The sequence below is a fragment of the Equus przewalskii genome, chromosome 25 (genome assembly GCF_037783145.1).
Source record: "Equus przewalskii isolate Varuska chromosome 25, EquPr2, whole genome shotgun sequence".
NCBI classification, from domain to species: domain Eukaryota; kingdom Metazoa; phylum Chordata; class Mammalia; order Perissodactyla; family Equidae; genus Equus; species Equus przewalskii.
In genome coordinates this window covers 25,668,236-25,677,253 of record NC_091855.1, presented here as the reverse complement: position 1 = coordinate 25,677,253, position 9,018 = coordinate 25,668,236, and the positions used below count along the sequence as shown (strand labels likewise).

Here is a 9,018-nt window from a genome sequence, read left to right as displayed (position 1 = left end):
AGGTACATTTGGGTCCTGACCCAGGCTGAGGATACCCCACCTAGATGGCACTGTCAGCCCCAGCCAGTCTAAAGCATAAAAGAGGAAAATTATGAGGAAGGCATTCAAAAACAGGCCTCTGAGGCCTGGGGCCTGGGCCAGTGCCCCGTTTGCCTGGTCTAACGACAGTACTGCTAGTAATACTCCTACTTTTCACTGTTAAGTGTGGAAGAGTCTTATACTGGACTAGTTTTCCCTGGCTCTCTTGCAGCTAGGAATGGCCATGTGGCTCTGTTCTAGTCACTGAGATCTAAGGGGAAGTTTACCAGATGGGGAGGAGGGGGTGCTTGAGAAAGATTTTCCTCCCTGATATAAAGGAAAGCCTCTTTCCCAGCCTAGTCCACTTTCTTCTTTCCTTGAACATACTTTTCTGAAGATGAGATAGCTGGAGCTACGGCAACCATCTTGCATTCACAAGGCAACAAGCCTAAGATAAAGCCAAAAACCCAAGCCTGGAATAGCAGAAAGAAAGAGTCCAGGTCCTTTTCCCACCATGCACCATCATACCTCGGGACTGCCAACATCTAGACTTTTCACGTCAGATCACTAAATGTCTTACTGCTTGAGCCACTATAGCTGGTTATTCTGATACTTGCAGCTGGAAAGCATTCCTAACTTAAATTTAGGCTGTGAGCATCAAAGTCCAACTCAAGAGTGGGCTAGATGCGGATGCTCAGCATGCAAAGATTGAAAGAATCTCTTTTGTAAAGGAGCTTCCAGTCTATGAATGAGATAAATACACAAATAGATGTGACCCTGTAATGCTTAGTAACACCCGAAAGGACACATAGTTTCAATCAATTACTTAAAAGAATTCAATCTTATTTAGCCAAGTATGATCAGAGCTGCAAGTTCATGGATGCTGGAAAACATTTCTTAATGGGGTTGCCTTTTAATTCACAAAGGTTCAGTGACAGATGGGACTCCTTTTTTCTCTGGCCCCTCGCTCCATGTGCACCTCAGTCTTTCCTGCCTGCATCTCCAGCTGCTGCCTCCATCTTGGTGGTTGCTGTTTGTGGGGTCAGGGCCACGAACCTCTCCATTTCTGGTTCCATCTTGATTGGAGAGCAGAGGAGGGTTCTTGTAGTTGATAGATTATTAAAGTTCTTCTTAGGATTAAGCTTAGTTTAAAAAAAATTCTTCATAGTGGAGCAGCTGAAACTCAAAGGTTTTGATTGCTAAATATTGACTTCTCTTAGAGTATAATGTGAATACGTTGTTATGTCCTAATGTTCCCTTCCCATTGGGGTGATAAATGAAATAATCAAAGCAGCCAAAGACAAAACACGCTGTTCTTCACACGAAAATGTCAAGGTCACAAAGATAATGGCTCAAAAGGGGGTCTGGTGTTACAAATGCAGGAAGGCATAAAGGAAGGGATGTCTTTGTCCACTTGGGAGACTCAGGGAAGGCTTCACAAAGGAGTGGCATTTCTGTTAGGAATGTATTAGGACACTCGGTTGCAAGTGACAGAAACTCAAGTCAAACTAGTTTAGGAAAAAGAGACAATTGTAAGGACACTGGAATCTCTCTCGCAAAATACAAGGAAAATGACCTGGAAGAAAAGGAGCAAGGAAAGTGCTTGTCTGCAGCACCAACTGGGGGGAGTCCCTCTGCTTTGCTGCTTTTCTCTGCATCTTAAAATACAGAAAGCGTGACTCCAACTTTCTGCTCCTGGCGGGACCTTCTCAGGAACTTTGAGAAGCTCTGAACTCTGTTCCGTCCCCCACATGCAGGCGGATCGGCTGCGATCAGGAGTGTGGAGTCGTGTAAGAATTTGTCAGTCCCCACCAGAAAGACATGGCTGAGGCAATGAAGGAAGATCCCCCGGAAGAAACAGGCAGGTGTTTCCAGAAGGAATGCTGTTGTAGTTGGGGGGGGTGTGTGAGTGCGTGTGTGTGTGTGTGTGTATGTGTGTGTGGCACTAGGCAGATAAATATAAATGAGCAGAGAAGGGAAATGAATAAATTGGGAGTGGGGTAGTTGAGGAACAGCATGCCAGGTAGAGGGAACGGCATGTTCAAAGGCACAGAGACATGAGGGTACATGGTACATTCCAGAAGTACAAATAGTTCAGCATTGCTGGAATATAAAGTTAAAGAGAAGGATGGCAAAAGTTGAGGATGGAGGTCCAGGAGGATCTTGTATCGCGTGGGAAGGTAACGAAGAATCCTTAGGTGATGAAGAACCGTTGAAAGATTTTGACTAGGAGAGAAATGATAACTTCTCCATGTTCGTTCACACTGATAGCTATGAGAGGGATGGATCAGAGCAGTGTTTACCAGTATGTGGTACCCAGGATGAGCTGATTTTAACTTGATGCAGAAGCTGGTTTTAAGTGATATGCAAAAGGGCATTAAATTTCTTTGGCTCACGGAGTGAGAGAGTTATCCTTTTTTCAATTCTCCTCCAGTCTGTTTGATTTAGCCAAGAAGAAATGATCAGTTTGTTGCCTGTGTGTCTTTAATACCCCTCTAAGGCTTGATAATCTTCCCTTGTATCAAAGAAAGAGCAGAACCTCAAACTCAGAACTTTCAGGAGCCAACAGTATCCAGCTAAGAATTAGATAAGATGGTTTCATTTTCATTGTATTATTTTTGTGGCTAACCTTCTGTTTGTGGCAAGTGATACTGGCTTTTCATTGATGATAATCATATAAAAATTCCTTTTCAATAAAGCTGAGCAAAATGAGAGCCAAGTTAAAGAAACAATTAAGTACATAATAGTGCAGGTGATACACGGATATGGTAAGAATGGTGACGGTGGGACACAAATGACTGAAATTTGGGATGCATTGGAATAGAAAAAAGTAAGATAAAACACAAGAGACCTGTAAGAAGGGTATTTAAATAGTACAGTGAGAGATTTGAAACTCCTTGAGATCAGAGAGCCTTATCTTTTTATTCTGTTTTGCTCTCAGGAATAAGCCTTGAGGGCAGCAAGAGTGACTGTCCAGTTAGTACCCTCATCAGCAATGCCAAATGTTGTCACAGATATTGAGCTGGACCTTGATGTTAATGCAATCTTTCAAACATTGGTCCCCACAACTCCTCCTGACATGCTACCTTAAGTCCAATTTTGGAAGGTGGACAATATAAATGAACTAAATTTTAAAAAATGTTCTAAAAACTCTTACTTGTCCTTCGAGTTCCTTCAAGTCAAATGTCACCTCCTCTGAGAAGCCTTCCCTGATTCCTCTGTGTACAGACAGCTGCTCCTTGCCCTGTGCTTTCAGTGAAACTTCCTACACAACTAAGTCAAACACTATAGACGGGTTCCTTTGTGTGCCTCCTCACCAGTCGTGCAGCTGTCCAGTGACCCTGTCTTTCATTCTTTTCATCCACAGCCCCTAGGACTGTTCTGGCACAAAAATAAGAACGTGTTCAATAAACATTTGTGCAACAAATGAATCTTGCTGTGGGGACACCACGTTACAGAAGAACACTTAGAAAGTCATTACATTCTATTGATTTCAAGTTCAAAGAAAGTTCATAGAAGGGAAAGATCAACACGAACTGAAAGGTGTATTCAGGGAGTTAAGGACGTTACAAGGCTTGAGTTGGAAACAGGAAATCTAAATAAAGATTCTTCGCCATCACTTCAGCATCTTAATAGCAAGATTTCCCACCTGGAAGAGTATGTGTATGTGTGAGCAGGGGATGTTGGCGGGAAGGATGGAAGGAGCCAGGTCCTTGCAAGGGATTTCTCTTGTCCTTCTTCCTCTCAGCCCTGTCGAGATCAACGTGTTGGAATTTGGTTGACATTGACTTTGATCCTTTTTCTTCCCAGAAGTCCATAGTGCTTGGTCCATAAATACCTGTGGGATGGAAGTACCTAGCCATAAAGACTGCATTATTGACGGAAGTTCATTAAGAGTTCATAGAAGGGAGAAGGATGGAAGCAGTTAAATCTTATTGAATGATTTCTAGTGGAAACAGGGTTGAGCTGGGCTGTGTGACATAAAGATATAGACTCTCCTGCTCCCATGCCCTCCAGCATTGCTCCAAACGGCCAGTTAAGATGGCTCTAGTCCTCTAAACCATCAAAAGCTGCCCTGCCAGTATAGTAGCCACTAGCCACATGTAGCTTTTTAAATTTAAATACCATTTAAAATTCAGTTCTTCAGTTGCACTAACCACATTTCAGGTATCCAATAGCCATACGTGCCTAGCGGCTTCCATATTGAATAGCTCAGATAGAGAATATTCCCACCATCATAGAACGTTCAATTGGAGAATGCAGAGCTAAGGAGTAAATCCTCTCCAGGTTGTTGAAGGCGGGAGCATGAAGGGGAGCTAAGCCAACTTTTAATTGCTTTTTACAGGACTTTCTGTTCCTCCACACTTTTACACTTTTAGCCACTTCCTTCATTGATAGTTTCCACACTCTCAGAATGCATGCTGTAGACTTTTTTTCCCCCTAACAATTCAGTGGTTTATAAGATGTTCACAAAGGTGTGCAACCCTAACCACTATTTAATTCCAGAACATTTTCATCACCAAAAGGAATCTCCATATCCGTTAAGCAGTTACTCCCCATTTCTCCTTCCCCCGACCCCTTGGCAACCACTAATTTGCTTTCCATCTCTATAGATTTGCCTATTCTGGATGTTTCACCTAAATGGAGTCATTCAATATGTAGCCTTTGCGTCTGACTTATTTCACTTAGTGTAACATTTCCAAGGTTCATCCATATTGTAGCGTGTACCAGTATTCATTCCTCTTCATGGCTGAGTAATACTCCATCATATGGACATACCACATTTTGTTTATCCATCCATCAGTTGATGGACACTTGGGTTGTTTGCACTTCTCAGCTATTACGAATAATGCTGCTATGAACATTCGTGTACAACTTTTTGTGTGGCATACGTTTTTAATTCTCTTGAGTGTGTACCCAGGAGTGGAATTACTGCATCATATGATAACTCTATGTCTATCTCTTTGAAGAAATTTCAAACTGTTTTCTAAGTCAGCTGCACCATTGCATCTTGTGTACATTTAAGAGAGAATTATTCTTCTCTTTACCTGGCAGTGCCTGACATCCAGAAACTACCGATTCACTGTTGGATTGGATGAGTGATTACTTTGACCACATGAAATGTCCAACCAGCCTGAAAGTGGAAGATGTCCTGTTGACCAGGATAGGGTTGTGGCCCCAGTCTCCTTAATGCCACCCTATTAGCCTTTCAGAGATTTTAGTCAATTGATTCATGTTTGAGTACCCACTGCCTTCCACTTATAGGCCAGGCATTGGGGATAATTAGTTGGATGGGCGACCATGTAAACTGATCACTAGAAGGCTGTGAGGATATAACACGGGCAGGGGAATCATTACCTTTGCCTGGGAGAGTTAGTGAAGGCCTCGCGGAGGAAAGGATATTTCAGTAGAATCTTAAGTGCTAAGTAGGAGTCACCAGAGAAGAAATAGGATGCAGGAGGCAGAACTAAGCAAAGCATTTTGCTGGATGAGACAGGGGACAGATGGAAACATAAACAGTTCCTGTCCACAAGAAGATTCCAGAATGGATGTGGTGGGATCTAGATTCTTCTTTCACTTCTCATCCTTCAAGAGGGCTGAGTTCAGTGTGATGCAACCGGGGTTGACCAATTTAAGAATCTTCTTGGGTCAGCCTAGTTCTCTGGCTGAAATAGCTTTTCTTCTTTGGAGTGATAGTTCCAATTCAAATGGAACTTCTGCTTTAGCAAAAGCTACAGCTATGGCAAGTGAGCAACTAGAACGGTGAGCTGATATCTCCATGTGCTTCTGATGCTTGGCGAGGGATGCTGGTGAAAGAACTTCCTCACACAGTCTGTTGTGCTCTGGTGTGCCTACCGGGTGACGCTTCACGCATGCCCGGTGCATCTTTTCAATATAAAATAAATTGATTGTTTGTCTATTGATATAAACTGGAGAAAACTGAGTTAATTTCCTCCTAGGGTCTTGGGCTCTTCAAACTAAATGACTTTAGGCTCACTCCAGGGCAAAAATCAGGCTGTTCAGAGTGAGTGAAGTGGGTTGTCACCAGGATCTTTACTTCTCTACCACAGTAAATTTCTTACTCAAGGGTTCTGGCAACATAGGAGAATAGAACCAGGGGCAACATACCTGTAGGAAAATGGTTACATACTAGCTTTCAAGACATTATAGCAACCTAAGTCAAAGGTCCTAAAACAAACTGTGCTATTTATTTCGACTCATTGTCTATCTGAGGGGAGTCTTTTTATGAGTGGTAGGACAAAGTTCTAGTGGCATCTTGATTTATAGCTGTTGTTTCTATTCTTTAGAAAGGTTCAGTGCAGGTGGAAGAAAATGTCGCGAGGATTAAAGACTATGGGGGAAGAAATGGAGGATGGGAACAATTTTAATTCCTGACAATCCTTCTCCATTCTAACTTGTGCCTCTTTACCGCTGTATGGACTGACTGAGTGTGTCTTCCGGATGAAAATCTCTCCATACGCAGAACTGATGTCACTTGTCCACACGTTTCAAAGGACATATGGACACCCTTATGACAGCTGTTTCTGTATTTCTGAATTAATATATGTAAAGCACTTGGAAAAGTGTTCAGAAAACAACATGCACCACGGAAATGTTCCGGTTATTATTATTATTATTATTCAACCTCATCTCCCTAGCTAGGCATTAAGTTCTTTGTAAATGAAGATCTTACCATCTTTCTCGTTCTTAATAATTTGTTAAGGTGATTAGGCTCTTGGACAAGTCACTTCTCTTTTGCGAGGTCCGGTTGGACCACATAGAGATTGTGTGTAAAGTCCAATGTGAATCCACAAACACAATTTTGCGCCCACTGTTTACAAGCCACTGCCCTACGTCCTAAACCCTTTATTTATAGCAAAAGTATCAAAATGAACACGAAGTCATAGCTCCATGTAGGCGTGAGGCCGGAGAAGCAACGATTCCCCCCACCGGCTAGCCTTGGCGCGGGGTGTGGGAGAGCCTCCAAAGCGATCCCCACTCCCCGCCACCCCGTGTTACTCTCAGAGACGCTTTCCGCTCCGCCCCGTGCGCGGACAGCAGGCCGGCCCCCCCCTCCCCCCCCCCCCCCCCCCCCCCCCCCCCCGGCGCGGAGGGGCAGGACCCGAGTTTCAGCGTCTGGATCCGGGCCCCGGGGTGCAGCAGGGACGCGAGGCTGCGGCGACGGGGGCGCGGGGAGCAGGTCCAGGCGGCGCCCGGCCCGTGCCCCCGCCCGGGCTCCCGGCTGCCCAATCAGGGCGCGGCTCGGGCGCGCGCGGCGGCCAATCAGGAGCGGCGGCAGCGGCTCCCGGAGCCGGCGGGCGCAGAGCGAGCCCGGAGTCGGGAGCCGGCGGCGGCGCTGCGGCCCGGAGGGAGCAGGCGAGAGCTGTGCGGCCGGGGGATCCCCGGGCCAGCCCAGCCGGCTGTGCCGCGGCCACCTTCTGGCCGACACTCGGGCCCCTGCAGGCGGCGTCGCAGGTAACCGCGCCCGGTCCCTCTTCGGGAGGGCGAGCGTGCCCCGCCGGAGGGGCCCCGCAGGTGGAGCGGGCGGGGGGCTGGCCGGCCGCGGGGTCCTAGCGCCGCGGGGGCTGCCCCGAGCAGCTCTCGCCTGCCTCGGCGGGAGCCCAGGGGAGGCGCGACATTTCCACCCGCTGCGGGCGTCCAGGAGTGGGAGGGGGAGGTGAGTCCGCCTCGGGTGGGCGGGGCTGGGGTGGGGGAAGACACCTGCGACCCCCGCGCCCATGCACAGACGCTGTTTGCCCGCGGGTGTCTTCCCCGAGATCTGGGTCCCCGGGACGTCTTCATTGGCCTCAGTGGGGAGGGGACAACAGGTGTCCCTGGGGACGGTGCCTTTCCCCCCCACACCTGAAATCTCGGCTTTGGCGTTCTGCCCCACCTTCGGGGCTTCCGGAGACAGGACCCCAGCCTGGCCTCTCAGGCGCGCTGCCCGCTGGACAGCGCTCAGAGGCGGCCTGGACCGGCCGACCCGGGCTTTGGATGGAGTTTCCTCTGCGCGTTGCCAAGCAATTTGCCAGACACTCGCTTCTTGCTGGGATGGAGAGAGTTGAAGATGAGTGTGAGCGTGAGCGTGTGTGTGTGTGTGTGTGTGTGTGTGTGGTGCAGCGCCTACTGAAAGGAGCTGCCTGAGTGCTGTAAGTGAATCATTAACTGTGTTCTTATGCAGCTCCTGGCCTCTGCCTGTCTCTGTCCCTTAGGCAAGTCCTTCATGCTCTCTGCGCCTCACTCTCCTAATTAGGAAAGTGGGCAGAAGGATTTTACCTGCCTGATAGCGTTGTTTTGAGGATTAAATGAGCCAGTGCCTGAAAAACACGAACACAGTGCTAAGTACGCAATAAATGCTGGCTCTTGTTATTTATTATACGGAGTGGAAGGTCTTTGAAAGAAGTAAATCAGACGTGTGCGAACTAGCCCAACGACTATTTGGAGCTCTGAACAGCTTTCTACACTTGAAGGGGAAAAAATACTATTATTAATGTTACTGATGGTATCATTTAAAGGTAATATATCCTTTGAAAGGTAAAAAACTACTTCCATGAAATAGTGAGAGAGAGATGGATTCCAACTCGTAACTGAGAAAAGCTTTGTAACCCTTGAAAAAATTGGTATGAATGTTGTGTGACAAGAATATCATATACTTTATGAATACTTGTCTTTCACTAGTGTGGCTGATTTGGGGGAAATATTTGAAGATTCTTATACTGTCTACTCCTCCCTTAAACAAGTAAAGTTTTAAAAGAGAGAGAAAAAAGAAAAACAGAAAACCCAAGCACACAACAAAATGCCAGCAGCTCATAAAACCTAAAATTGCAGTTCCCGCTTTTGGTGGTTTTCCCTGTGTCTGACCTGGGTGGTCTGGTTCAGTTCTTTGCCACTGTGTCACTTTTCTTGTTTAATCTGAAGAGTCAAATAAACATTTGGCTCCGTTCATTTTTCTTGTTAAAATCTAAAATATCATTATGTAGCAGACCTGCTGGGAGTTCT

General features: G+C 46.3%; 1 protein-coding gene across 2 annotated transcripts in view; it reads left to right on the top strand.

The window, feature by feature from the left end:
* The first annotated feature begins 7,316 nt into the window (after window positions 1-7,316).
* STON2 (stonin 2) overlaps window positions 7,317-9,018 on the top strand; it is a 138,590-nt gene continuing 136,888 nt past the window's right edge. The window contains exon 1 of one of the 2 annotated variants that reach the window (XM_070594305.1): window positions 7,317-7,494. The gene's annotated coding sequence lies outside the window, so the exon portion shown is untranslated. The remainder of the gene's footprint in view (window positions 7,495-9,018) is intronic. The other variant, XM_070594307.1, reaches the window with a different exon arrangement.